This window comes from Oncorhynchus keta, unplaced genomic scaffold (genome assembly GCF_023373465.1).
Source record: "Oncorhynchus keta strain PuntledgeMale-10-30-2019 unplaced genomic scaffold, Oket_V2 Un_contig_5896_pilon_pilon, whole genome shotgun sequence".
NCBI lineage: Eukaryota > Metazoa > Chordata > Actinopteri > Salmoniformes > Salmonidae > Oncorhynchus > Oncorhynchus keta.
Window position 1 is genome coordinate 1,607 of NW_026288570.1, and position 27,935 is coordinate 29,541.

Here is a 27,935-nt window from a genome sequence, read left to right on the forward strand (position 1 = left end):
GATGGTGGCAGGGAAGAAGGCCTGGCTAGATAACAGGTCAAGCCTGATGGTGGCAGGGAAGAAGGCCTGGCTAGATAACAGGTCAAGCCTGATGTTGGCAGGGAAGAAGGCCTGGAAAAAGACTGTCGTTGTACAGGCCACCTACGTGTGTGTGTGTGTGTGTGTGTAGCAGGCCTGCATGGTGTGAGTAAATTGAAGGGCTGGTGTGTGTGATGATGAATGACTTTTCCATTCTGTCTCTGGTATATTAACCCCCCCCCCCACCTCACTGATTATTGTAATTGCTTTCAGCCTGCGTAGTAGGGAGTGTCTCACTCTCTCACACACACACACACACACACACACACACACACACACACACACACACACACACACACACACACACACACACACACACACACACACACACACACACACACACACACACACACAGTTGTTAATTAGGAAGTGAGCCACACTGGGCTCCTTCCCAAATAGTACCCTATTCCCTGTTTACTGCAGGGCCCATAAGGTGCTATTGGGACATCGTTGGGATGGGAGAGTGGCTTAAAACCATACAAAGCATGTCTGGGGTTGGAAAACTCAAAGCAGATAGAAATTGCCATGAGCCAGGTCACACCAATCAATGGTTTATTAATTAGCCGTGTGTGTGTGTGTGTGTGTGTGTGTGAGAAACTGATATTCAGTTTGATGTAGGGCAATGGGCCCTGACCTGAGTCCTGGTGTGTGTTCTGTGGAACATCGATCTGGGGGGGGTCTGTTGTTCCGACTGGGGGGGTCTGTTGATCCGACTGGGGTTCTGTTCTAACGGGGTCTTCTTGTGTTCTCAGAGACCCAATGCGCTGGAGTTGCAGAAAGTGACTGATGGAGAGGAGGAGGAGAGAGATGGAGGGATGGACTCTAACTCTGCAGGGGAGGAGGACTTGAAGACTCCAGACGAGGGCTTCATGGGCATGACGCCTCTACTACAAGCCCACCACGCCATGGAGAAGATGGAGGAGTTTGTTCACAAGGTCAGTCTCTTTCTCTCTCACACACACACACACTCACACACACACACTGGTCCCCCTAAGTCTCACCTTGGACATACACTACATGACCAAGAGTATGTAGACTAAACAGTACCCCCTCACGTTGACTCTGTACCGGTTCCCCCATCACATTGACTCTGCACCGGTTCCCCCATCACATTGACTCTGCACCGGTTCCCCCTGCACATTGACTCTGCACCGGTTCCCCCGCACATTGACTCTGCACCGGTTCCCCCGCACATTGACTCTGCACCGGTTCCCCCGCACATTGACTCTGCACCGGTTCCCCCGCACATTGACTCTGCACCGGTTCCCCCTGCACATTGACTCTGCACGGGTTCCCCCGCACATTGACTCTGCACCGGGTTCCCCCTGCACATTGACTCTGCACGGGTTCCCCCTGCACATTGACTCTGCACCGGTTCCCCCTGCACATTGACTCTGCACCGGTTCCCCCTGCACATTGACTCTGCACCGGTTCCCCCTGCACATTGACTCTGCACCGGTTCCCCCTGCACATTGACTCTGCACCGGTTCCCCCTGCACATTGACTCTGCACGGTTCCCCATCACATTGACTCTGCACCGGGTTCCCCCTGCACATTGACTCTGCACGGGTTCCCCCTGCACATTGACTCTGCACGGGTTCCCCCTGCACATTGACTCTGCACCGGTTCCCCTGCACATTGACTCTGCACCGGTTCCCCCTGCACATTGACTCTGCACCGGTTCCCCCTGCACATTGACTCTGCACCGGTTCCCCCCCGCACATTGACTCTGCACCGGTTCCCCCCATTGACTCTGCACCGGTTCCCCCTGCACATTGACTCTGCACCGGTTCCCCTGCACAGCCTTTTCTCTGTAAAGTGCACCACTTTTGATGAGGGGGACATTTAGACCAGTTTATTCAGCCTGTCATTATCACAGAGGTTTGTTAATCTCTCTCTGTCACCCCAGTGGGTTATGTGGCATGATTGTCATGTTCAGTAGGGAGAAAAAAAAACATTTGAAACAGGGAGGTTCTATACATTAACTTATCCAATAGAACAAATGTGTCTGTTGCTAAATTTTTAGCTGTGTGTGTCTGTTGCTAAATGTTTAGCTGTGTGTCTGTTGCTACATGTTTAGCTGTGTGTGTCTGTTGATAAATGTTTAGCTGTGTGTGTCTGTTGATAAATGTTTAGCTGTGTGTGTCTGTTGATAAATGTTTAGCTGTGTGTGTCTGTTGATAAATGTTTAGCTGTGTGTGTCTGTTGTTAAATGTTTAGCTGTGTGTGTCTGTTGCTAAATGTTTAGCTGTGTGTGTCTGTTGCTAAATGTTTAGCTGTGTGTCTGTTGCTAAATGTTTAGCTGTGTGTGTCTGTTGCTAAATGTTTTGCTGTGTGTCTGTTGCTAAATGTTTTGCTGTGTGTCTGTTGCTAAATGTTTAGCTGTGTGTCTGTTGCTAAATGTTTAGCTGTGTGTGTCTGTTGCTAAATGTTTAGCTGTGTGTGTCTGTTGCTAAATGTTTAGCTGTGTGTGTCTGTTGATAAATGTTTAGCTGTGTGTGTCTGTTGCTAAATGTTTAGCTGTGTGTGTCTGTTGCTAAATGTTTTGCTGTGTGTGTCTGTTGCTAAATGTTTTGCTGTGTGTGTCTGTTGCTAAATGTTTTGCTGTGTGTGTCTGTTGCTAAATGTTTAGCTGTGTGTGTCTGTTGCTAAATGTTTAGCTGTGTGTGTCTGTTGCTAAATGTTTAGCTGTGTGTGTCTGTTGCTAAATGTTTTGCTGTGTGTGTCTGTTGCTAAATGTTTTGCTGTGTGTGTCTGTTGCTAAATGTTTTGCTGTGTGTGTCTGTTGCTAAATGTTTTGCTGTGTGTGTCTGTTGCTAAATGTTTTGCTGTGTGTGTCTGTTGCTAAATGTTTAGCTGTGTGTGTCTGTTGCTAAATGTTTAGCTGTGTGTGTCTGTTGCTAAATGTTTAGCTGTGTGTGTCTGTTGCTAAATGTTTAGCTGTGTGTGTCTGTTGCTAAATGTTTTGCTGTGTGTGTCTGTTGCTAAATGTTTAGCTGTGTGTGTCTGTTGCTAAATGTTTAGCTGTGTGTGTGCCCGACTGAACACGGCCCTGCAATATGTACTCTGTGATGCCTAACCTCTAGAACGGGGGCCAACTAGAAATGGACCTACGCTGCTCACAATCCCTCAGTTGATGGAGACAGACATCTAACTTGTGCTGAAATGGCAAACAGCAGGCTTTCAATTACAGAAATAAATCACTTGATGACTCAGAATTAGTCAACAACAACTGTTTCTCGCTCTCTCCTGTGCCCACCCCTATAGGCTCTGGTATATAGTAGTGCACTATTTAGGGAATAGGGCTCTGGTATATAGTAGTGCACTATATGGGGAATAGGGCTCTGGTCTACAGTAGTGCACTATATAGGGAATAGGGCTCTGGTCTAAAGTAGTGCACTATATAGGGAATAGGGCTCTGGTCTAAAGTAGTGCACTATATAGGGAATAGGGCTCTGGTCTAAAGTAGTGCACTACATAGGGAATAGGGTGCCATTAGGGACCTGTGTGTTCCTTCTCTCCTCTAACACTGTACACACAGATATTACATAGGGAGGCCTGTGGAACAGTAGTCTAACACAGATATTACATAGACTACTGTTCCACGGGCCTCCCTAACACAGATATTACATAGACTACTGTTCCACGGGCCTCCCTAACACAGATATGACATAGACTACTGTTCCACGGGCCTCCCTAACACAGATATTACATAGGGAGGCCTGTGGAACAGTAGTCTAACACGGATATTACATAGACTACTGTTCCACAGGCCTCCCTAACACGGATATTACATAGACTACTGTTCCACGGGCCTCCCTAACACGGATATTACATAGACTACTGTTCCACAGGCCTCCCTAACACAGGTATTACATAGACTACTGTTCCATGGGCCTCCCTAACACGGATATTACATAGACTACTGTTCCACGGGCCTCCCTAACACAGATATTACATAGACTACTGTTCCACGGGCCTCCCTAACACAGATATTATCCGGGTGTCCCTCCCTAACACAGATATTATCCGGGTGTCCCTCCCTAACACAGATATTATCCGGGTGTCCCTCCCTAACACAGATATTATCCGGGTGTCCCTCCCTAACAGATATTATCCGGGTGTCCCTCCCTAACACAGATATTATCCAGGTGTCCCTCCCTAACACAGATATTATCCGGGTGTCCCTCCCTAACACAGATATTATCCGGGTGTCCCTCCCTAACACAGATATTATCCGGGTGTCCCTCCCTAACACAGATATTATCCGGGTGTCCCTCCCTAACACAGATATTATCCGGGTGTCCCTCCCTAACACAGATATTATCCGGGTGTCCCTCCCTAACACGGATATTATCCGGGTGTCCCTCCCTAACACAGATATTATCCGGGTGTCCCTCCCTAACACAGATATTATCCGGGTGTCCCTCCCTAACACAGATATTATCCAGGTGTCCCTCCCTAACACAGATATTATCCAGGTGTCCCTCCCTAACACGGATATTATCCAGGTGTCCCTCCCTAACACAGATATTATCCGGGTGTCCTCCCTAACACAGATATTATCCGGGTGTCCCTCCCTAACACAGATTATCCGGGTGTCCCTCCCTAACACAGATATTATCCGGGTGTCCCTCCCTAACACAGATATTATCCGGGTGTCCCTCCCTAACACAGATATATCCAGGTGTCCCTCCCTAACACAGATATATCCGGGTGTCCCTCCCTAACACAGATATGATCCAGGTGTCCCTCCCTAACACAGATATGATCCGGGTGTTCATTCACCCTGAACATCAAATGGAAATGAGAGAGAAACACATGAAAGAGAACACTCTATTTATTCCCCTCGGTTGTGTCATTTTATTTGTAACTCACAGATCAATCGGGTGTCCCGGAGGAAAACCTAATGAATGCTTTTCCGCGCCTCTTCCCTGTCTTCTCCCAGGTGTGGGAAGGCCGGTGTCATTCCTCTAACACAGATATGCCTGAGTGGCTGAACAGATATGACGGTATCTCCGCCACGGGCACCCCGCCCATGCCACAGATATGATCAGGGCCTGCTTCTAAAGAGCATCTTCAGGATCCACACTGAGACTGGCAACATCCTAACTCACTGCTGGATAGAGAGTGGTGGGGGTGGGACACAATCACTGACCAACACAGATCACCTGCTGGGTAAGAGAGTGGTGGGGGTGGGACACAATCACTGACACACACCAAGCTAGTCACCTGCTGGGTAAGAGAGTGTCATTCACCCTGACACACACCAGCTAGTCACCTGCAGAAAGCTAGTCAAAGAGTGGTGGGGTGGGACACAATCACACACACCAAGCTAGTCACCTGCTGGGTAAAGAGTGGTTTTCACTGACACACCCAAGCTAGTCACCTGCTGGGTAAGAGAGTGGTGGGGGTGGGTCATTTCACCTGCAGGGTAAGAGAGTGGTGGGGGTTGTAGTCACTCAAGTTCACCTGCTGGGTAAGAGAGTGGTGGGGGTGGGACAAACCTGACACACAGTGCTAGTCACCTGCTCTTCACCTGTCTTCTCCCCAGGTGTGGGGGTGTGGACACAATCACTTCCTCACACGTGCTGCCTGAGTGGCTGAAGGGTAAGAGAGTGGTCCGGGGTGGGACACAATCACTGACACACACCAAGCTAGGGCCTGCAGGGTAAGAGCATCTTGGGATCCATCACTGACACTGGCACCAAGCTGGAGTCACCTGCTGGGTAAGAGAGTGGTGGGGGTGGGACACAATCACTGACACACACCAAGCTAGTCACCTGCTGGGTAAGAGAGTGGTGGGGGTGGGACACAATCACTGACACACACCAAGCTAGCATTTAAATTGAAATATATTTTTCAAACAAAGCTAGTAAATGAATGTCATGTGATGGTGACATTTACTTTGGTTTGAGTGACGTAACAGCTAAATAGGTCACACTACACCCTTAGAAACCCACAGCTAATTACATCATGCTACACCCTTAGAAACTCACATCTAATTAGATCACACTACACCCGTAGAAACCCACAGCTAATTAGGTCACACTACACCCGTAGAAACTCACATCTAATCAGGTCACACTACACCCGTAGAAACCCACAGCTAATTAGGTCACACTACACCCTTAGAAACCCACAGCTAATTAGGTCACACTACACCCTTAGAAACCCACAGCTAATTAGATCACGCTACACCCTTATAAACCCACAGCTAATTAGATCACGCTACACCCTTATAAACCCACAGCTAATTAGATCACGCTACACCCTTATAAACCCACAGCTAATTAGATCACGCTACACCCTTATAAACTCACAGCTAATTAGATCACACTACACCCTTATAAACTCACAGCTAATTAGATCACACTACACCCTTATAAACCCACAGCTAATTAGATCACACTACACCCTTAGAAACCCACGGGGTGGGGGGGGGAGGGGGGGGGTAGTAGAGGTGCACAGCTGAGCCAGACACGGAGGATAAAACAGTGTTTAATACTATGTGTTGTCTCTTAACAGAGTAGCATGGTTAATCTGCCATGTTGTAACGTCCTGCCCTAATCACTAGTAATGGCGTTAACGTTCCCCGCTCTCTGCTCTCTGCTCGAGCACTCTGCTGCTTCCATCCTGACGGGTTTAAGACGCTACACACACACACACAGAGTCAGACTAAGGACCAGCCAATACACAGACTAACATGAGGTCCCTGCTCACACGTGCAGAAATGATAGAATAATATTGGAGCACAGGGCAAACCATGCACACACACACACAGACTCTCTTCCGCTCCAGAGCCGATGCGTTGGGCATTAAATAAGGACAGGACCTCTGAGTAAACGGAGAACTGAGTATTCACATAGACCCATTTAGCTGGGTTAGGGTTGGACCCATTTTAGATTGGGTTAGGGTTGGACCCATTTTAGATAGGGTTAGGGTTGGACCCATTTTAGATTGGGTTAGGGTTGGACCCATTTTAGATTGGGTTAGGGTTGGACCCATTTTAGATTGGGTTAGGGTTGGACCCATTTTAGATTGGGTTAGGGTTGGACCCATTTTAGATTGGGTTAGGGTTGGACCCATTTTAGATTGGGTTAGGGTTGGACCCATTTAGATGGGTTAGGGTTGGACCCATTTTAGATTGGGTTAGGGTTGGAACCATTTTAGATTGGGTTAGGGTTGGAACCATTTTAGATTGGGTTAGGGTTGGAACCATTTTAGATTGGGTTAGGGTTGGAACCATTTTAGATTGGGTTAGGGTTGGACCATTTAGATGGGTTAGGGTTAGACCCATTTAGATGGGTTAGGGTTGGAACCATTTAGATGGGTTAGGGTTGGAACCATTTAGATGGGTTATGGTTGGACCCATTTAGCTGGGTTAGGGTTGGACCCATTTTAGATTGGGTTAGGGTTGGACCCATTTTAGATTGGGTTAGGGTTGGACCCATTTTAGATTGGGTTAGGGTTGGACCCATTTTAGATTGGGTTAGGGTTGGACCCATTTAGATGGGTTTGGGTTGGAACCATTTTAGATTGGGTTAGGGTTGGACCCATTTTAGATTGGGTTAGGGTTAGACTCATTTAGATGGGTTAGGGTTGGAACCATTTAGATGGGTTAGGGTTGGAACCATTTAGATGGGTTAGGGTTGGACCCATTTTAGATTGGGTTAGGGTTGGACCCATTTTAGATTGGGTTAGGGTTGGACCCATTTTAGCTGGGTTAGGGTTGGACCCATTTTAGATTGGGTTAGGGTTGAACCCATTTAGATGGGTTTGGGTTGGAACCATTTTAGATTGGGTTAGGGTTGGACCCATTTTAGATTGGGTTAGGGTTGGAACCATTTAGATGGGTTAGGTTGCCCCCATTTAGATGGGTTAGGGTTGGAACCATTTAGATGGGTTAGGGTTGGAACCATTTTAGATTGGGTTAGGGTTGGACCCATTTTAGAGTTAGGGTTGGACCCATTTAGCTGGGTTAGGGTTGGACCCATTTAGCTGGGTTAGGGTTGGACCCATTTAGCTGGGTTAGGGTTGGACCCATTTAGCTGGGTTAGGGTTGGACCCATTTTAGATTGGGTTAGGGTTGGACCCATTTAGCTGGGTTAGGGTTGGACCCATTTAGATTGGGTTAGGGTTGGACCCATTTTAGATTGGGTTAGGGTTGGACCCATTTTAGATTGGGTTAGGGTTGGAACCATTTAGATGGGTTTGGGTTGGACCCATTTTAGATTGGGTTAGGGTTGGACCCATTTAGCTGGGTTAGGGTTGGACCCATTTAGCTGGGTTAGGGTTGGACCCATTTAGCTGGGTTAGGGTTGGACCCATTTTAGACTGGGTTAGGGTTGGACCCATTTTAGACTGTTAGGTTGGACCCATTTTAGGGGTTAGGGTTGGACCCATTTTAGACTGGGTTAGGGTTGGACCCATTTTAGACTGGGTTAGGGTTGGACCCATTTTAGACTGGGTTAGGGTTGGACCCATTTTAGACTGGGTTAGGGTTGGACCCATTTTAGACTGGGTTAGGGTTGGACCCATTTTAGACTGGGTTAGGGTTGGACCCATTTAGCTGGCAGCCCTCCATAGCTTTGTCCTGGTGAGCATCCAACAGAACAAAGAACACACACAACAACAACCTATCATTGTAGCCAGGGGTCAGGAGTCTCTGCCTGACCTTGGGATTTTACCAGGCCTCTTTAGGCCTAGAACATTCTTGGACCCAGAGTTTTTCCCTGGTTATGGTAGTCAGGAAAACCCAGGTCTGAGTCATTAGATAGTAAATATAAACAGATATGAGGAAGAGAGAGAGACAGTCATCTGAAAGCAGGGAGATGAGCACCCATGACAGTCACATTAGTCAGGAAAACTCCAGCCCCCAATCACTAACAATGGAACCACAGACGGATGTAGTAGGATGTAGAAACCTAGTACAACAGTTGTCTGAAACAGAAAGAAGCCCACTGTCCTTTTGAGAATGGGGACAGGAGGAGGTCTGACAGGGTCTACCCACCCACTGAGGTCTGACGGGGTCTACCCACCCACTGAGGTCTGACGGGGTCTACGCACCCACTGAGGTCTGACGGGGACGGGGTCTACACGCACCCACTGAGGTCTGACGGGGTCTACGCACCCACTGAGGTCTGATGGGGTCTACCCACCCACTGAGGTCTGACGGGGTCTACACACCCACTGAGGTCTGACGGGGTCTACGCACCCACTGAGGTCTGACGGGTCTACGCACCCACTGAGGTCTGACGGGGTCTACGCACCCACTGAGGTCTGACGGGGTCTACGCACCCACTGAGGTCTGACGGGGTCTACACACCCACTGAGGTCTGACGGGGTCTACGACCACTGACTGTCTACCCTTTTGGTCTTTGGGTCTACGCACCCACTGAGGTCTGATTCGCACCCACTGAGGTTGATGTGGGTTTATTTCACACCCACTGAGGTCTGTTAAACGCACCCACTGAGGTCTGAGGGGTCTACGCACCCACTGAGGTCTGTTTGAGAAACTCTACACACCCACTGAGGTCTGTAGAGGGTCACATCCCCACCCACTGAGGTCACGGGGTTACACACCCACTGAGGTCTGACGGGGTCTACACACTGAGTTCAGTGTGGCTGGCAGAGGGAATTAACTCACTGTATTTATCTCATCTGGTGAATTGTATGCGTAGTGTGACTCAGATCGTTGACTCTCTTCCCACAGAATAACCTTTTGGTTTTGGCTCAGCACTACACAGCTGATTCAAATCATCAAAGTTTGATGTGTTGTTTATTTCAATCAGCTGTGTGATGCTGGTTAAACACCGTAAACCTGTACCCAGAGGGGGCCCCAGGATTCGGTTTGAGAAACTCTGACTAGAGGACAACTGAGGACACATCCCCCTCCAGCTGTAGAGGACACACTCATATTGTTACTCAGCCTGACTGAATCGAGGGGGGCACCCATCACACCTCATGTTCACACAAACAAAGTGCGTCCCTCTCTACCCACCACTACCACCTAGTGTTCACTTTTAGTATCACAACTCAGATCGTTTAGTCTCTTCCCACAGTCACTGACAAGCGAGACTACAAATTAGGATATAAATCAGACATGTTTTTATAAATCTATACTATCTGTGACAAAACTCAGTAAAGTTGAGCTGGCTAGGATTCCATATGTATACAACTGATAGATCAGACTGACTCTTCTCTCTCCCCTTCCCTACCTCCATCTCATCTCTCCCCTTCCCTTCCCTCTCCTTCCTCCAGGCTGTCTGTTCTTCCTGTGCCTGGGCATCATGTATATGTTTCGTTCCAACATGTACTTTGCTGCCCCTGTTCCAGGAGAAGATAGTGATCGGTATCTTCTTCATCGGGGCCATCCTGTGTCTGTCCTTCTCCTGGCTCTTCCACACCGTCTACTGCCACTCTGAGGGCGTCTCTCGTGTCTTCTCCAAGTAAGACCATGGTTACGTTTGCCTTTCGTGCACCTGACTCCTGACTGCACCACACGTGTTGATAGCAGAACCAGTGCCAAATACTTGATTTGGGGGTAGACTTGATTTTGTCTTTGCACTTTTGGGACTATTCCGTTGGTTGAAGCAGTTGATGGAACAGATGTTTAGTCAGTGGTCTAACCTTTGGTCTCTCTGTCTCTCTCTCTCTGTGTCTCTTTCTCTCTCTGTTTCTCTCGCTCTCTCGCTCTCTCTGTGTGTGTGTGTGTCAATAAAACAAAATATATCAATTTCAAATTGCTTTATTGGCATGACGTCACAATGTAGATGTTCCCTAAGCGTTACTTTGGAAAAGGAATGATTGATTAACACTTAGTTTCTCTGATCCAGATCATTCATCTGTCTGTCTCTCTCTCCAGACTGGACTACTCTGGCATAGCCTTCCTGATCATGGGCTCCTTTGTTCCATGGCTCTACTACTCGTTCTACTGCTCTCCCAACCCCAGGTTAATCTACCTGGTAGTAGTCTGTATACTAGGAGTCTCTGCCATCATCGTCTCACAGTGTGACTTCTTCGCTAAGCCACAGTACCGCGGCGTCAGAGCAGGTCAGTCACTGGGTCTATGTGCCCTTTTTGTTTTGGAATCCAAACTGTGTGAATGAATGTTTTCTCAGATCCTTTCAGTTTCATCTATGTTTCCATCTTGGTTTTGTGTATCAGTCTCTTCTCCGTCTCTACTCCCCTGCCCAAAGTATTCTATTAACATAGCTAGCTGTAGCTCTGGTGAATTCCTCACCTCTCTCTCTCCCTCCTCCCTCTCTTAGTCTCCTGCTGGGTCTCCTGCCAGTAGAGGGCCCAGCAGGGCCTCACTAGGCCCTAAAACAATGAGCCAAGACTGGGATCTCCTCCCTCTTGCTCCTCCTCATCTCCCTTCCACGTGCCAGGCTGCCCTCAAGCTGGCTGTCTTTCCTCCTCCCTCCTGCCCTCCTCCCTCTCTTCCTCCCCTCCCCCACACACTCTTCCTCCCCTCCCCCTCACACTCTCTCCCTCTCTTCCTCCCCTCCCCCCACACAGACTCTCTTCCTCCCCTCCCCCACACAGACTCTCTTCCTCCCCTCCCCACAGACTCTCTTCCTCCCCTCCCCCCACAGACTCTCTTCCTCCCCTCCCCCCCACAGACTCTCTTCCACCCCTCCCCCACACAGACTCTCTTCCCTCCCCCCCACACAGACTCTCTTCCTCCCCTCCCCCACACAGACTCTCTTCCTCCCTCCCCCACACAGACTCTCTTCCTCCCCTCCCCACACAGACTCTCTTCCTCCCCTCCCCCACAGACTCTCTTCCTCCCCTCCCCCACACAGACTCTCTTCCTCCCCTCCCCCACACAGACTCTCTTCCTCCCCTCCCCACAGACTCTCTTCCTCCCCTCCCCCACACAGACTCTCTTCCTCCCCTCCCCCCACAGACTCTCTTCCTTCCCCCCCCCACAGACTCTCTTCCTTCCCTCCCCCCACAGACTCTCTTCCTCCCCTCCCCCCCCACAGACTCTCTTCCTCCCCTCCCCCACAGACTCTCTTCCTCCCCTCCCCCACAGACTCTCTTCCTCCCCTCCCCCACACAGACTCTCTTCCTCCCTCCCCCACACAGACTCTCTTCCTCCCTCCCCCACACAGACTCTCTTCCTTCCCTCCCCCACACAGACTCTCTTCCTCCCTCCCCCACACAGACTCTCTTCCTCCCTCCCCACACAGACTCTCTTCCTCCCCTCCCCCACACAGACTCTCTTCCTCCCCTCCCCCACACAGACTCTCTTCCTCCCCTCCCCACACAGACTCTCTTCCTCCCCTCCCCCACAGACTCTCTTCCTCCCCTCCCCCCACACAGACTCTCTTCCTCCCCTCCCCCCACAGACTCTCTTCCTCCCCTCCCCACACAGACTCTCTTCCTCCCCTCCCCCACAGACTCTCTTCCTCCCCTCCTCCACACAGACTCCTTCCCCTCCCACAGACTCTCTTCCTTCCCAGACAGACTCTCTTCCTCCCCTCCCCCCACACAGACTCTCTTCCTCCCCTCCCCCACACAGACTCTCTTCCTCCCCTCCCCCACACAGACTCTCTTCCTCCCCTCCCCCACACAGACTCTCTTCCTCCCCCCCACAGACACAGACTCTTCTTCTTCCCCTCCCCCACAGACTCTCTTCCTCCCCTCCCCCACACAGACTCTCTTCCTCCCCTCCCCACACAGACTCTCTTCCTCCCTCCCCCCCACAGACTCTCTTCCTCCCCTCCCCACACAGACTCTCTTCCTCCCCTCCCCCCACACAGACACAGACTCTTTTCTTCCCCTCCCCCACACAGACACAGACTCTTTTCTTCCCCTCCCCCACACAGACTCTCTCCCTCTTCCTCCCCTCCCCCCACACAGACTCTCTTCCTCCCCCTCCCCACACAGACTCTCTCCCTCCCCTCCCCCCAGACTCTCTCCCTCCCCTCCCCCCACACAGACTCTCTTCCTCCCCTCCCCACACAGACTCTCTTCCTCCCCTCCCCCCACAGACACAGACTCTCTTCCTCCCCTCCCCCACACAGACTCTCTTCCTCCCCTTCCCCCACACTCTCTCCTCCCCTCCCCCACACTCTCTGCCTCCCCAGACTCTCTGCCTCCCCTCCCCCACACTCTCTCCTCCCCTCCCCACACAGACTCTCTTCCTCCCCTCCCCACACAGACTCTCTTCCTCCCCTCCCCACACAGACTCTCTTCCTCCCCTCCCCACACAGACTCTTCCTCCCCTCCCCCACACAGACTCTCTTCCTTCCCTCCCCACACAGACTCTCTTCCTTCCCTCCCCACACAGACTCTCTTCCTCCCCTCCCCACACAGACTCTCTTCCTCCCCTCCCCCCACACAGACTCTCTTCCTCCCCCTCCCCCACAGACTCTCTTCCTCTCCCTCCCCCCACACAGACTCTCTTCCTCCCCTCCCCCCCACAGACTCTCTTCCTCCCCTCCCCCCACAGACTCTCTTCCTCCCCTCCCCACACAGACTCTCTTCCTCCCCTCCCCCCACAGACTCTCTTCCTCCCCTCCCCCCACACAGACTCTCTTCCTCCCCTCCCCCACAGACTCTCTTCCTCCCCTCCCCACACAGACTCTCTTCCTCCCCTCCCCCCACACAGACTCTCTTCCTCCCTCCCCCACACAGACTCTCTTCCTCCCCTCCCCCACACAGACTCTCTTCCTCCCCTCCCCCACACAGACTCTCTTCCTCCCCTCCCCCACACAGACTCTCTTCCTCCCCTCCCCCACAGACTCTCTTCCTCCCTCCCCACACAGACTCTCTTCCTCCCCTCCCCCACAGACTCTCTTCCTCCCCTCCCCCACACAGACTCTCTTCCTCCCTCCCCACACAGACTCTCTTCCTCCCTCCCCACACAGACTCTCTTCCTCCCCTCCCCCACACAGACTCTCTTCCTTCCCTCCCCCACACAGACTCTCTTCCTTCCCCCCCCACAGACTCTCTTCCTCCCCTCCCCACAGACTCTCTTCCTCCCCTCACAGACTCTCTTCCTCCCCTCCCCCACAGACTCTCTTCCTCCCCTCCCCCACACAGACTCTCTTCCTTCCCTCCCCACACAGACTCTCTTCCTTCCCTCCCCCCACAGACTCTCTTCCTCCCCTCCCCCACACAGACTCTCTTCCTCCCCTCCCCCACAGACTCTCTTCCTCCCCTCCCCCCACACAGACTCTCTTCCTCCCCTCCCCACACAGACTCTCTTCCTCCCCTCCCCCACAGACTCTCTTCCTCCCCTCCCCCACACAGACTCTCTTCCTCCCCTCCCCACAGACTCTCTTCCTCCCCTCCCCACACAGACTCTCTTCCTCCCCTCCCCCACACAGACTCTCTTCCTCCCTCCCCCACACAGACTCTCTTCCTCCCCTCCCCCACACAGACTCTCTTCCTCCCCTCCTCCACACAGACTCTCTTCCTCCCTCCTCCACACAGACTCTCTTCCTTCCCTCCCCCACAGACTCTCTTCCTCCCCTCCCCCCACAGACTCTCTTCCTCCCCTCCCCCCACAGACTCTCTTCCTCCCCTCCCCACACAGACTCTCTTCCTCCCCTCCCCACACAGACTCTCTTCCTCCCCTCCCCCCACACAGACACAGACTCTTTTCTTCCCCTCCCCCACACAGACTCTCTCCCTCTCTTCCTCCCCTCCCCCACACAGACTCTCTTCCTCCCCTCACAGACTCTCTTCCTCCCCTCCCCACACCTCTCTTCCTCCCCTCCCCCCACACAGACTCTCTTCCTCCCCTCCCCCCACACAGACACAGACTCTTTTCTTCCCCTCCCCCACACAGACACAGACTCTTTTCTTCCCCTCCCCACACAGACTCTCTCCCTCTCTTCCTCCCCTCCCCCCACACAGACTCTCTTCCTCCCCTCCCCCCCAGACTCTCTCCCTCCCCTCCCCCCACAGACTCTCTCCCTCCCCTCCCCACACAGACTCTCTTCCTCCCCTCCCCCACACAGACTCTCTTCCTCCCCTCCCCCACACAGACTCTCTTCCTCCCCTCCCCACACAGACTCTCTTCCTCCCCTCCCCCCACACAGACTCTCTTCCTCCCTTCCCCACACACTCTCTGCCTCCCCTTCCCCACACACTCTCTGCCTCCCTTCCCCCACACACTCTCTGCCTCCCCTCCCCACACACTCTCTGCCTCCCTCCCCCCACACAGACTCTCTCCTCCCCTCCCCCACAGACTCTCTTCCTCCCCTCCCCCACACAGACTCTCTTCCTCCCCTCCCCCCACACAGACTCTCTTCCTCCCCTCCCCACACAGACTCTCTTCCTCCCCTCCCCACACAGACTCTCTTCCTCCCTCCCCACACAGACTCTCTTCCTCCCTCCCCCACAGACTCTCTTCCTCCCCTCCCCCACACAGACTCTCTTCCTTCCCTCCCCCCACAGACTCTCTTCCTCCCCTCCCCCACACAGACTCTCTTCCTCCCCCCCCCCCCACAGACTCTCTTCCTCCCCTCCCCCACACAGACTCTCTTCCTCCCCTCCCCCACACAGACTCTCTTCCTCCCCCCCCCCCACAGACTCTCTTCCTCCCCTCCCCCCACACAGACTCTCTTCCTCCCCTCCCCACACAGACTCTCTTCCTCCCCTCCCCCACACAGACTCTCTTCCTCCCCTCCCCACACAGACTCTCTTTCTCTCCCTCCCCCCACAGACTCTCTTCCTCCCCTCCCCCACACAGACTCTCTTCCTCCCCTCCCCACACAGACTCTCTTCCTCCCCTCCCCCCACAGACTCTCTTCCTCCCCTCCCCCACACAGACTCTCTTCCTCCCCTCCCCACACAGACTCTCTTCTCCCCTCCTCCACACAGACTCTCTTCCTCCCTCCCCCCACACAGACTCTCTTCCTCCCCTCCCCCACACAGACTCTCTTCCTCCCCTCCCCCCACACAGACTCTCTTCCTCCCTCCCCCACAGACTCTCTTCCTCCCCTCCCCACACAGACTCTCTTCTCCCTCCCCCACAGACTCTCTTCCTCCCTCCCCACACAGACTCTCTTCCTCCCCTCCCCCACACAGACACAGACTCTTTTCTTCTCACACAGACACAGACTCTTTTCTTCCCCTCCCCACACAGACTCTCTCCCTCTCTTCCTCCCCTCCCCACACAGACTCTCTTCCTCCCCTCCCCCACAGACTCTCTCCCTCCCTCCCCCACACAGACTCTCCCTCTCCCCCACACAGACTCTCTCCCTCCCCTCCCCCACACAGACTCTCTTCCTCCCCTCCCCACACAGACTCTCTTCCTCCCTCCCCACACAGACTCTCTTCCTCCCCTCCCCCACAGACTCTCTTCCTCCCCTCCCCCCCACAGACTCTCTTCTCCCCTCTGTCTCTCTGCCTCCCCTTCCCCACACAGACTCTCTGCCTCCCCTTCCCCCACACTCTCTGCCTCCCTCCCCCACACACTCTCTGCCTCCCCTCCCCCACACAGACTCTCTGCCTCCCCCCCCCCACAGACTCTCTCTCTTCCTCCCCTCCCCACACAGACTCTCTTCTCCCCTCCCCCCACACAGACCTTCTCCCTCCTCTGTGTGTTTTATTAACCCGTTAAACTGGTGCTCATCAGTCCTCTGTGACGTTTATGGGGTCGTTAGGTCCAGCAGCCTGGTGCCAGACCCAGGGACACAGTGTCTGTTAAAACGAGGTGGCTGCCAGTCAGGGTAGGACAGGAAGGAGGGTCATTCCATCTATCTCTCTATTCCTCTATCTCTCCATCTCTCTCTCTCCATCTCTCTCTCTCTCGCTCTCTTTTCCTCTGTCTTCCTCTATCTCTCCATATTATCTCCGCCTCTTTTCCTCTGTCTTCTCTATCTCTCCCCTCTCTCTCTCCATCTCTATATTAACCCCTGTCTGTCATCTATATTAACCCTGTCTCTCTGTCTGTCTCTATAGGCCTCTGTTTCCTCTGTCTTCCTCTGTCTGTCTCTATCTCTCGCTCTCTTTTCCTCTGTCTTCCTCTATCTCCAACTCTCTGTCTGTCTCTCTGTCTTTCTCCTCTGTCTTCCTCTGTCTCCATCTCTCTCTCTCTCCATCTATTAACTCTCTTTTCCTCTGTCTTCCTCTATATTAATCTCCCTCTCTCTGTCTTTTCCTCTGTCCCCTCTGTCTCTCTGGAAATATTAAGTCAGTCATGTCTGCGAGGCCTTATGTAACATCAGTGTCAACAGTCTGTCTGTACAGTTAATTGTCAGGTGTTAACAAACCTGTCTGTCTGTTTATATTAACCCCTGTCTGTCTGTTTATATTAACCCCTGTCTGTCTGTTTATATTAACCCCTGTCTGTCTGTTATATTAACCCCTGTCTGTCTGTCTGTTTATATTAACCCCTGTCTGTCTGTTTATATTAACCCTGTCTGTCTGTCTATATTAACCCTGTCTGTCTGTCTCTATATTAACCCCTGTCTGTCTGTCTCTATATTAACCCCTGTCTGTCTGTTCTATATTAACCCCTGTCTGTCTGTTTATATTAACCCTGTCTGTCTGTCTGTCTGTTCTATATTAACCCCTGTCTGTCTGTTTATATTAACCCCTGTCTGTCTCTATATTAACCCTGTCTGTCTGTTTATATTAACCCTGTCTGTCTCTATATTAACCTCTGTCTGTCTCTATATTAACCTCTGTCTGTCTATATTAACCCCTGTCTGTCTATATTAACCCCTGTCTGTCTATATTAACCTCTGTCTGTCTGTTTATATTAACCCCTGTCTGTCTGTCTATATATTAACCCTGTCTGTCTGTCTCTATATTAACCCCTGTCTGTCTGTCTCTATATTAACCCCTGTCTGTCTGTCTCTATATTAACCCCTGTCTGTCTGTCTCTATATTAACCCCTGTCTGTCTGTCTATATTAACCCCTGTCTGTCTGTCTCTATATTAACCCCTGTCTGTCTGTCTATATATTAACCCCTGTCTGTCTGTCTCTATATTAACCCCTGTCTGTCTGTCTCTATATTAACCCCTGTCTGTCTGTCTCTATATTAACCCCTGTCTGTCTCTATATTAACCCCTGTCTGTCTGTCTCTATATTAACCCCTGTCTGTCTGTCTATATTAACCCCTGTCTGTCTGTCTATATTAACCCCTGTCTGTCTGTCTCTATATTAACCCCTGTCTGTCTATATTAACCCCTGTCTGTCTATATTAACCTCTGTCTGTCTGTTTATATTAACCCCTGTCTGTCTCTATATTAACCCCTGTCTGTCTCTATATTAACCTCTGTCTGTCTCTATATTAACCCCTGTCTGTCTATATTAACCCCTGTCTGTCTGTCTCTATATTAACCCCTGTCTGTCTGTCTCTATATTAACCCCTGTCTGCCTGTCTCTATATTAACCCCTGTCTGCCTGTCTCTATATTAACCCCTGTCTGTCTGTCTATATTAACCCCCTGTCTGTCTGTTTATATTAACCCCTGTCTGTCTCTATATTAACCCCTGTCTGTCTGTTTATATTAACCCCTGTCTGTCTCTATATTAACCTCTGTCTGTCTGTTTATATTAACCTCTGTCTGTCTCTATATTAACCTCTGTCTGTCTCTATATTAACCTCTGTCTGTCTATATTAACCCCTGTCTGTCTATATTAACCCCTGTCTCTGTCTATATTAACCCCTGTCTCTGTCTATATTAACCCCTGTCTCTGTCTATATTAACCCCTGTCTGTCTGTCTCTATATTAACCCCTGTCTGTCTGTCTCTATATTAACCCCTGTCTGTCTGTCTCTATATTAACCCCTGTCTGTCTGTCTCTATATTAACCCCTGTCTGTCTGTCTCTATATTAACCCCTGTCTGTCTGTCTCTATATTAACCCCTGTCTGTCTGTCTCTATATTAACCCCTGTCTGTCTGTCTATATTAACCCCTGTCTGTCTGTCTCTATATTAACCCCTGTCTGTCTGTCTCTATATTAACCCCTGTCTGTCTCTATATTAACCCCTGTCTGTCTGTCTCTATATTAACCCCTGTCTGTCTGTCTATATTAACCCCTGTCTGTCTGTCTATATTAACCCCTGTCTGTCTGTCTCTATATTAACCCCTGTCTGTCTATTAACCCCTGTCTGTCTATATTAACCCCTGTCTGTCTGTTTATATTAACCCCTGTCTGTCTCTATATTAACCCCTGTCTTCTCTATATTAACCTCTGTCTGTCTCTATATTAACCCCTGTCTGTCTATATTAACCCCTGTCTGTCTGTCTATATTAACCCCTGTCTGTCTGTCTATATTAACCCCTGTCTCTGTCTCTATATTAACCCCTGTCTGTCTGTCTCTATATTAACCCCTGTCTGTCTGTCTATATTAACCCCTGTCTGTCTGTCTATATTAACCCCTGTCTGTCTATATTAACCCCTGTCTGTCTATATTAACCCCTGTCTGTCTATATTAACCCGTCTGTCTGTTTATATCAACCCCTGTCTGTCTGTTTATCAACCCTGTCTGTCTGTCTCTATATTAACCCTGTCTGTCTGTCTCTATATTAACCCCTGTCTGTCTGTCTATATTAACCCTGTCTGTCTGTCTATATTAACCCCTGTCTGTCTGTCTATATTAACCCCTGTCTGTCTGTTATATATCAACCCCTGTCTGTCTGTCTCTATATTAACCCCTGTCTGTCTGTCTCTATATTAACCCCTGTCTGTCTGTCTCTATATTAACCCCTGTCTGTCTGTCTCTATATTAACCCCTGTCTGTCTGTCTATATTAACCCCTGTCTGTCTATATTAACCCCTGTCTGTCAATATTAACCCCTGTCTGTCTGTCTGTTTATATCAACCCCTGTCTGTCTGTCTCTATATTAACCCTGTCTGTCTGTCTCTATATTAACCCCTGTCTGTCTGTCTATATTAACCCCTGTCTGTCTGTCTATATTAACCCCTGTCTTGTCTATATTAACCCCTGTCTTGTCTATATTAACCCCTGTCTGTCTATATTAACCCCTGTCTGTCTATATTCTGTCTGTCTATATTAGCCCCTGTCTGTCTATATTAACCCTGTCTGTCTATTCTGTCTGTCTATATTAACCCCTGTCTGTCTATATTAACCCTGTCTGTCTGTTTATATCAACCCCTGTCTGTCTGTTTATATCAACCCCTGTCTGTCTGTCTATATTAACCCCTGTCTGTCTATTCTGTCTGTCTATATTAACCCCTGTCTGTCTGTCTATATTAACCCCTGTCTGTCTGTCTCTATATTAACCCCTGTCTGTCTATATTGTCTGTCTGTCTCTATATTAACCCCTGTCTGTCTGTCTATATTAACCCCTGTCTGTCTGTCTATATTAACCCTGTCTGTCTGTCTGTCTGTCTATATTAACCCCTGTCTGTAACCCCTGTCTGTCTGTCTATATTAACCCCTGTCTGTCTGTCAATATTAACCCCTGTCTGTCTGTCTCTATATTAACCCCTGTCTGTCTGTCTATATTAACCCCTGTCTGTCCTGTCTGTCTATATTAACCCCTGTCTGTCTATATTCTGTCTGTCTATATTAACCCCTGTCTGTCTGTCTGTCTGTCTATATTAACCCCTGTCTGTCTATATTAACCCCTGTCTGTCTATATTAACCCCTGTCTGTCTATATTAACCCCTGTCTGTCTGTTTATATCAACCCCTGTCTGTCTGTTTATATTAACCCCTGTCTGTCTGTTTATATTAACCCCTGTCTGTCTGTTTATATCAACCCCTGTCTGTCTGTTTATATTAACCCCTGTCTGTCTGTCTATATATTAACCCCTGTCTGTCTGTCTATATTAACCCCTGTCTGTCTGTCTATATTAACCCCTGTCTGTCTGTCTATATTAACCCCTGTCTGTCTGTTATATATCAACCCCTGTCTGTCTGTCTCTATATTAACCCCTGTCTGTCTGTCTCTATATTAACCCCTGTCTGTCTCTATATTAACCCCTGTGTCTGTCTGTCTCTATATTAACCCCTGTCTGTCTCTATATTAACCCCTGTCTGTCTGTCTATATTAACCCCTGTCTGTCTGTCTATATTAACCCCTGTCTGTCTATATTAACCCTGTCTGTCTGTCTATATTAACCCCTGTCTGTCTGTCTATATTAACCCCTGTCTGTCTGTTTATATTAACCCCTGTCTGTCTGTCTCTATATTAACCCCTGTCTGTCTGTCTCTATATTAACCCCTGTCTGTCTGTCTCTATATTAACCCCTGTCTGTCTGTCTATATTAACCCCTGTCTGTCTGTCTATATTAACCCCTGTCTGTCTGTCTATATTAACCCCTGTCTGTCTGTCTATATTAACCCCTGTCTGTCTGTCTATATTAACCCCTGTCTGTCTATATTAACCCCTGTCTGTCTATATTAACCCCTGTCTGTCTGTCTGTCTGTTTATATTAACCCCTGTCTGTCTGTTTATATTAACCCCTGTCTGTCTGTCTGTCTCTATATTAACCCCTGTCTGTCTATTCTGTCTGTCTATATTAACCCCTGTCTGTCTTTATATCAACCCCTGTCTGTCTGTTTATATCAACCCCTGTCTGTCTGTTTATATTAACCCCTGTCTGTCTGTCTGTCTCTATATTAACCCCTGTCTGTTATATTAACCCCTGTCTGTCTGTCTGTCTATATTAACCCCTGTCTGTCTATATTAACCCCTGTCTGTCTGTTTATATTAACCCCTGTCTGTCTGTTTATATTAACCCCTGTCTGTCTGTCTATATTAACCCTGTCTGTCTGTCTGTCTCTATATTAACCCCTGTCTGTCTGTCTATATTAACCCCTGTCTGTCTGTTTATATTAACCCCTGTCTGTCTGTCTCTATATTAACCCCTGTCTGTCTGTCTATATTAACCCCCCTGTCTGTCTGTCTCTATATTAACCCCTGTCTGTCTGTCTATATTAACCCTGTCTGTCTGTCTGTCTATATTAACCCCTGTCTGTCTGTCTATATTAACCCCTGTCTGTCTGTCTATATTAACCCCTGTCTGTCTGTCTATATTAACCCCTGTCTGTCTGTAACCCCTGTCTGTCTCTATATTAACCCCTGTCTGTCTGTCTGTCTATATTAACCCTGTCTGTCTGTCTGTCTGTCTATATTAACCCCTGTCTGTCTGTCTATATATTAACCCCTGTCTGTCTGTCTCTATATTAACCCCTGTCTGTCTGTCTGTCTATATTAACCCCTGTCTGTCTGTCTGTCTATATTAACCCCTGTCTGTCTGTCTATATTAACCCCTGTCTGTCTTCTATATTAACCCCTGTCTGTCTGTAACCCCTGTCTGTCTGTCTATATTAACCCCTGTCTGTCTGTCTATATTAACCCCTGTCTGTCTGTCTATATTAACCCTGTCTGTCTGTCTATATTAACCCCTGTCTGTCTATATTAACCCCTGTCTGTTTATATTAACCCCTGTCTGTCTGTTTATATTAACCCCTGTCTGTCTGTCTATATTAACCCCTGTCTGTCTGTTTATATTAACCCCTGTCTGTCTGTTCTATATTAACCCCTGTCTGTCTGTCTCTATATTAACCCCTGTCTGTCTGTCTCTATATTAACCCCTGTCTGTCTGTCTCTATATTAACGTCTGTCTGTCTGTCTATATTAACCCCTGTCTGTCTGTCTATATTAACCCCTGTCTGTCTGTCTATATTAACCCCTGTCTGTCTGTCTGTCTATATTAACCCTGTCTGTCTGTCAATATTAACCCCTGTCTGTCTGTCTCTATATTAACCCCTGTCTGCCTGTCTCTATATTAACCCCTGTCTGTCTGTCTCTATATTAACCCCTGTCTGTCTGTCTATATTAACCCCTGTCTGTCTGTCTATATTAACCCCTGTCTGTCTGTCTATATTAACCCTGTCTGTCTGTCTCTATATTAACCCCTGTCTGTCTGTCTATATTAACCCCTGTCTGTCTGTCTCTATATTAACCCCTGTCTGTCTGTCTATATTAACCCTGTCTGTCTGTCTATATTAACCCCTGTCTGTCTGTCTATATTAACCCCTGTCTGTCTATATTAACCCCTGTCTGTCTGTCTATATTAACCCCTGTCTGTCTATATTAACCCCTGTCTGTCTATATTAACCCTGTCTGTCTGTCTATATTAACCCCTGTCTGTCTATATTAACCCCTGTCTGTCTATATTAACCCCTGTCTGTCTATATTAACCCCTGTCTGTCTATATTAACCCCTGTCTGTCTATATTAACCCCTGTCTGTCTATATTAACCCCTGTCTGTCTATATTAACCCCTGTCTGTCTATATTAACCCCTGTCTGTCTGTTTATATTAACCCCTGTCTGTCTGTCTATATCAACCCCTGTCTGTCTGTTTATATTAACCCCTGTCTGTCTGTTTATATTAACCCCTGTCTGTCTGTTTATATTAACCCCTGTCTGTCTGTCTCTATATTAACCCCTGTCTGTCTGTCTCTATATTAACCCCTGTCTGTCTGTCTCTATATTAACCCCTGTCTGTCTGTCTATATTAACCCCTGTCTGTCTGTTTATATATTAACCCCTGTCTGTCTGTCTGTCTCTATATTAACCCCTGTCTGTCTGTTTATATATTAACCCTGTCTGTCTGTCTCTATATTAACCCCTGTCTGTCTCTATATTAACCCCTGTCTGTCTCTATATTAACCCCTGTCTGTCTGTCTATATTAACCCTGTCTGTCTATATTAACCCCTGTCTGTCTGTCTATATTAACCCCTGTCTGTCAATATTAACCCCTGTCTGTCTGTCAATATTAACCCCTGTCTGTCTGTCTTATATTAACCCCTGTCTGTCTGTCTCTATATTAACCCCTGTCTGTCTGTCTCTATATTAACCCCTGTCTGTCTGTCTATATTAACCCCTGTCTGTCTGTCTATATTAACCCTGTCTGTCTGTCTATATTAACCCCTGTCTGTCTGTCTATATTAACCCCTGTCTGTCTGTCTATATTAACCCCTGTCTGTCTGTCTATATTAACCCCTGTCTGTCTATATTAACCCCTGTCTGTCTATATTAACCCCTGTCTGTCTATATTAACCCCTGTCTGTCTATATTAACCCCTGTCTGTCTGTTTATATTAACCCCTGTCTGTCTGTTCTATATTAACCCTGTCTGTCTGTCTGTCTCTATATTAACCCCTGTCTGTCTGTCTGTCTGTCTATATTAACCCCTGTCTGTCTGTCTATATTAACCCCTGTCTGTCTGTTTATATTAACCCCTGTCTGTCTGTCTCTATATTAACCCTGTCTGTCTGTCTATATTAACCCCTGTCTGTCTATATTAACCCCTGTCTGTCTATATTAACCCCTGTCTGTCTATATTAACCCCTGTCTGTCTATATTAACCCCTGTCTGTCTGTTTATATTAACCCCTGTCTGTCTGTTTATATTAACCCCTGTCTGTCTGTCTGTCTCTATATTAACCCCTGTCTGTCTGTCTGTCTCTATATTAACCCCTGTCTGTCTGTCTCTATATTAACCCCTGTCTGTCTGTCTCTATATTAACCCCTGTCTGTCTGTCTCTATATTAACCCCTGTCTGTCTGTCTCTATATTAACCCCTGTCTGTCTGTCTCTATATTAACCCCTGTCTGTCTGTCTATATTAACCCCTGTCTCTGTCTATATTAACCCCTGTCTCTGTCTATATTAACCCCTGTCTCTGTCTATATTAACCCCTGTCTGTCTGTCTATATTAACCCCTGTCTGTCTGTCTCTATATTAACCCGTCTGTCTGTTTATATTAACCCCTGTCTGTCTGTCTATATTAACCCCTGTCTGTCTGTCTATATTAACCCCTGTCTGTCTGTCTATATTAACCCCTGTCTGTCTGTCTATATTAACCCCTGTCTGTCTGTCTCTATATTAACCCCTGTCTGTCTGTCTATATTAACCCCTGTCTGTCTGTCTATATTAACCCCTGTCTGTCTGTCTATATTAACCCCTGTCTGTCTGTCTCTATATTAACCCCTGTCTGTCTGTCTCTATATTAACCCCTGTCTGTCTGTCTCTATATTAACCCCTGTCTGTCTGTCTCTATATTAACCCCTGTCTGTCTGTCTCTATATTAACCCCTGTCTGTCTGTCTCTATATTAACCCCTGTCTGTCTCTATATTAACCCCTGTCTGTCTCTATATTAACCCCTGTCTGTCTCTATATTAACCCCTGTCTGTCTGTCTCTATATTAACCCCTGTCTGTCTGTCTCTATATTAACCCCTGTCTGTCTGTCTCTATATTAACCCCTGTCTGTCTGTCTATATATTAACCCTGTCTGTCTGTCTGTCTATATTAACCCCTGTCTGTCTCTATATTAACCCCTGTCTCTATATTAACCCCTGTCTCTATATTAACCCCTGTCTCTGTCTGTCTCTATATTAACCCCTGTCTCTATATTAACCCCTGTCTGTCTGTATATATTAACCCCTGTCTGTCTGTCTATATTAACCCCTGTCTGTCTATATTAACCCCTGTCTGTCTATATTAACCCCTGTCTGTCTGTCTATATTAACCCCTGTCTGTCTGTTTATATTAACCTCTGTCTGTCTGTTTATATTAACCTCTGTCTGTCTGTCTCTATATTAACCCCTGTCTGTCTGTCTCTATATTAACCCCTGTCTGTCTGTCTCTATATTAACCCCTGTCTGTCTGTCTCTATATTAACCCCTGTCTGTCTGTCTCTATATTAACCCTGTCTGGTCTATATTCCCTGTCTGTATATTAACCCCTGTCTCTATATTAACCCCTGTCTCTATATTAACCTCTGTCTGTCTATATTAACCCCTGTCTGTCTATATATTAACCCCTGTCTGTCTGTCTATATTAACCCCTGTCTGTCTGTCTATATATTAACCCCTGTCTGTCTGTCTCTATATTAACCTCTGTCTGTCTGTCTCTATATTAACCTCTGTCTGTCTGTCTGTCTCTATATTAACCCCTGTCTGTCTATATATTAACCCCTGTCTGTCTGTCTGTATATTAACCCCTGTCTGTCTGTCTCTATATTAACCCCTGTCTGTCTGTCTCTATATTAACCCCTGTCTGTCTGTCTGTCTCTATATTAACCCGTCTGTCTCTATATTAACCCGTCTGTCTCTATATTAACCCCTGTCTCTATATTAACCCTGTCTCTATATTAACCCCTGTCTCTATATTAACCCCTGTCTGTCTTATATTAACCCTGTCTGTCTGTCTATATATTAACCCCTGTCTGTCTGTCTATATTAACCCCTGTCTGTCTGTCTATATTAACCCCTGTCTGTCTGTCTGTCTATATTAACCCTGTCTGTCTGTCTATATTAACCTCTGTCTGTCTGTCTCTATATTAACCTCTGTCTGTCTGTTTATATTAACCCCTGTCTGTCTGTCTGTCTGTTTATATTAACCTCTGTCTGTCTGTTTATATTAACCTCTGTCTGTCTGTTTATATTAACCCTGTCTGTCTGTCTCTATATTAACCCCTGTCTGTCTGTCTCTATATTAACCCCTGTCTGTCTGTCTCTATATTAACCCCTGTCTGTCTGTCTCTATATTAGCCCCTGTCTGTCTGTCTCTATATTAACCCCTGTCTGTCTGTCTCTATATTAACCCCTGTCTGTCTGTCTCTATATTAACCCTGTCTGTCTGTCTCTATATTAACCCTGTCTGTCTGTCTATATGAACCCTGTCTGTCTGTCTCTATATGAACCCCTGTCTGTCTGTCTGTCTCTATATTAACCCCTGTCTGTCTGTCTGTCTCTATATTAACCCCTGTCTGTCTGTCTGTCTCTATATTAACCCCTGTCTGTCTGTCTGTCTGTCTCTATATTAACCCCTGTCTGTCTGTCTGTCTGTCTCTATATTAACCCCTGTCTGTCTGTCTGTCTGTCTGTCTGTCTCTATATTAACCCCTGTCTGTCTCTATATTAACCCCTGTCTGTCTCTATTAACCCCTGTCTGTCTCTATTAACCCCTGTCTGTCTCTATTAACTCCTGTCTGTCTCTATTAACTCCTGTCTGTCTATGTTAGCCTGTCTGTCTATGTTAGCCTGTCTGTCTCTATATTAGCCTGTCTGTCTATGTTAACCTGTCTGTTTATATTAACCCCTGTCTGTCTCTATATTAACCTCTGTCTGTCTGTTTATATTAACCCCTGTCTGTCTGTCTCTATATTAACCCCTGTCTGTCTGTCTCTATATTAACCCCTGTCTGTCTGTCTGTCTATATTAACCCCTGTCTCTATATTAACCCCTGTCTCTATATTAACCCCTGTCTCTATATTAACCCCTGTCTGTCTATATATTAACCCCTGTCTGTCTGTCTATATTAACCCCTGTCTGTCTGTCTATATTAACCTCTGTCTGTCTATATTAACCTCTGTCTGTCTGTCTCTATATTAACCCTGTCTGTCTGTTTATATTAACCCCTGTCTGTCTGTCTCTATATTAACCCCTGTCTGTCTGTCTCTATATTAACCCCTGTCTGTCTGTCTCTATATTAACCCCTGTCTGTCTGTCTCTATATTAACCCCTGTCTGTCTGTCTCTATATTAACCCCTGTCTGTCTGTCTCTATATTAACCCCTGTCTGTCTGTCTCTATATTAACCCCTGTCTGTCTGTCTCTATATGAACCCCTGTCTGTCTGTCTCTATATGAACCCCTGTCTGTCTGTCTCTATATGAACCCCTGTCTGTCTGTCTCTATATGAACCCCTGTCTGTCTGTCTCTATATGAACCCCTGTCTGTCTATTAACTCCTGTCTGTCTATTAACTCCTGTCTGTCTATTAACTCCTGTCTGTCTATTAACTCCTGTCTGTCTCTATTAACTCCCTGTCTGTCTGTTAGCCTGTCTGTCTATGTTAGCCTGTCTGTCTGTCTGTCTGTCTATGTTAGCCTGT

At 48.0% G+C, this 27,935-nt stretch overlaps 2 long non-coding RNA genes and 1 pseudogene across 5 annotated transcripts; 1 reads left to right on the plus strand and 2 right to left on the minus strand.

The window, feature by feature from the left end:
- Nucleotides 1-822: 822 nt before the first annotated feature.
- LOC127925585 (adiponectin receptor protein 2-like) overlaps nt 823-27,935 on the plus strand; it is a 28,160-nt pseudogene continuing 1,047 nt past the window's right edge.
- LOC127925587 (uncharacterized) lies at nt 17,844-25,064 on the minus strand. Its single transcript, XR_008121503.1, has 3 exons — nt 24,786-25,064; nt 23,177-23,458; nt 17,844-18,259 (listed from the first exon to the last, which is right to left on the minus strand). It is a non-coding gene; the product is annotated as an uncharacterized LOC127925587 (long non-coding RNA).
- LOC127925586 (uncharacterized) lies at nt 25,482-27,707 on the minus strand. Of its 4 annotated transcripts, none has more exons than XR_008121501.1 (3): nt 27,513-27,707; nt 25,820-25,963; nt 25,482-25,594 (listed from the first exon to the last, which is right to left on the minus strand). It is a non-coding gene; the product is annotated as an uncharacterized LOC127925586 (long non-coding RNA). The 4 variants fall into 4 exon arrangements; XR_008121499.1 differs by having other exon boundaries at nt 27,487-27,707; XR_008121502.1 differs by lacking the exon at nt 27,513-27,707 and adding an exon at nt 25,994-26,129.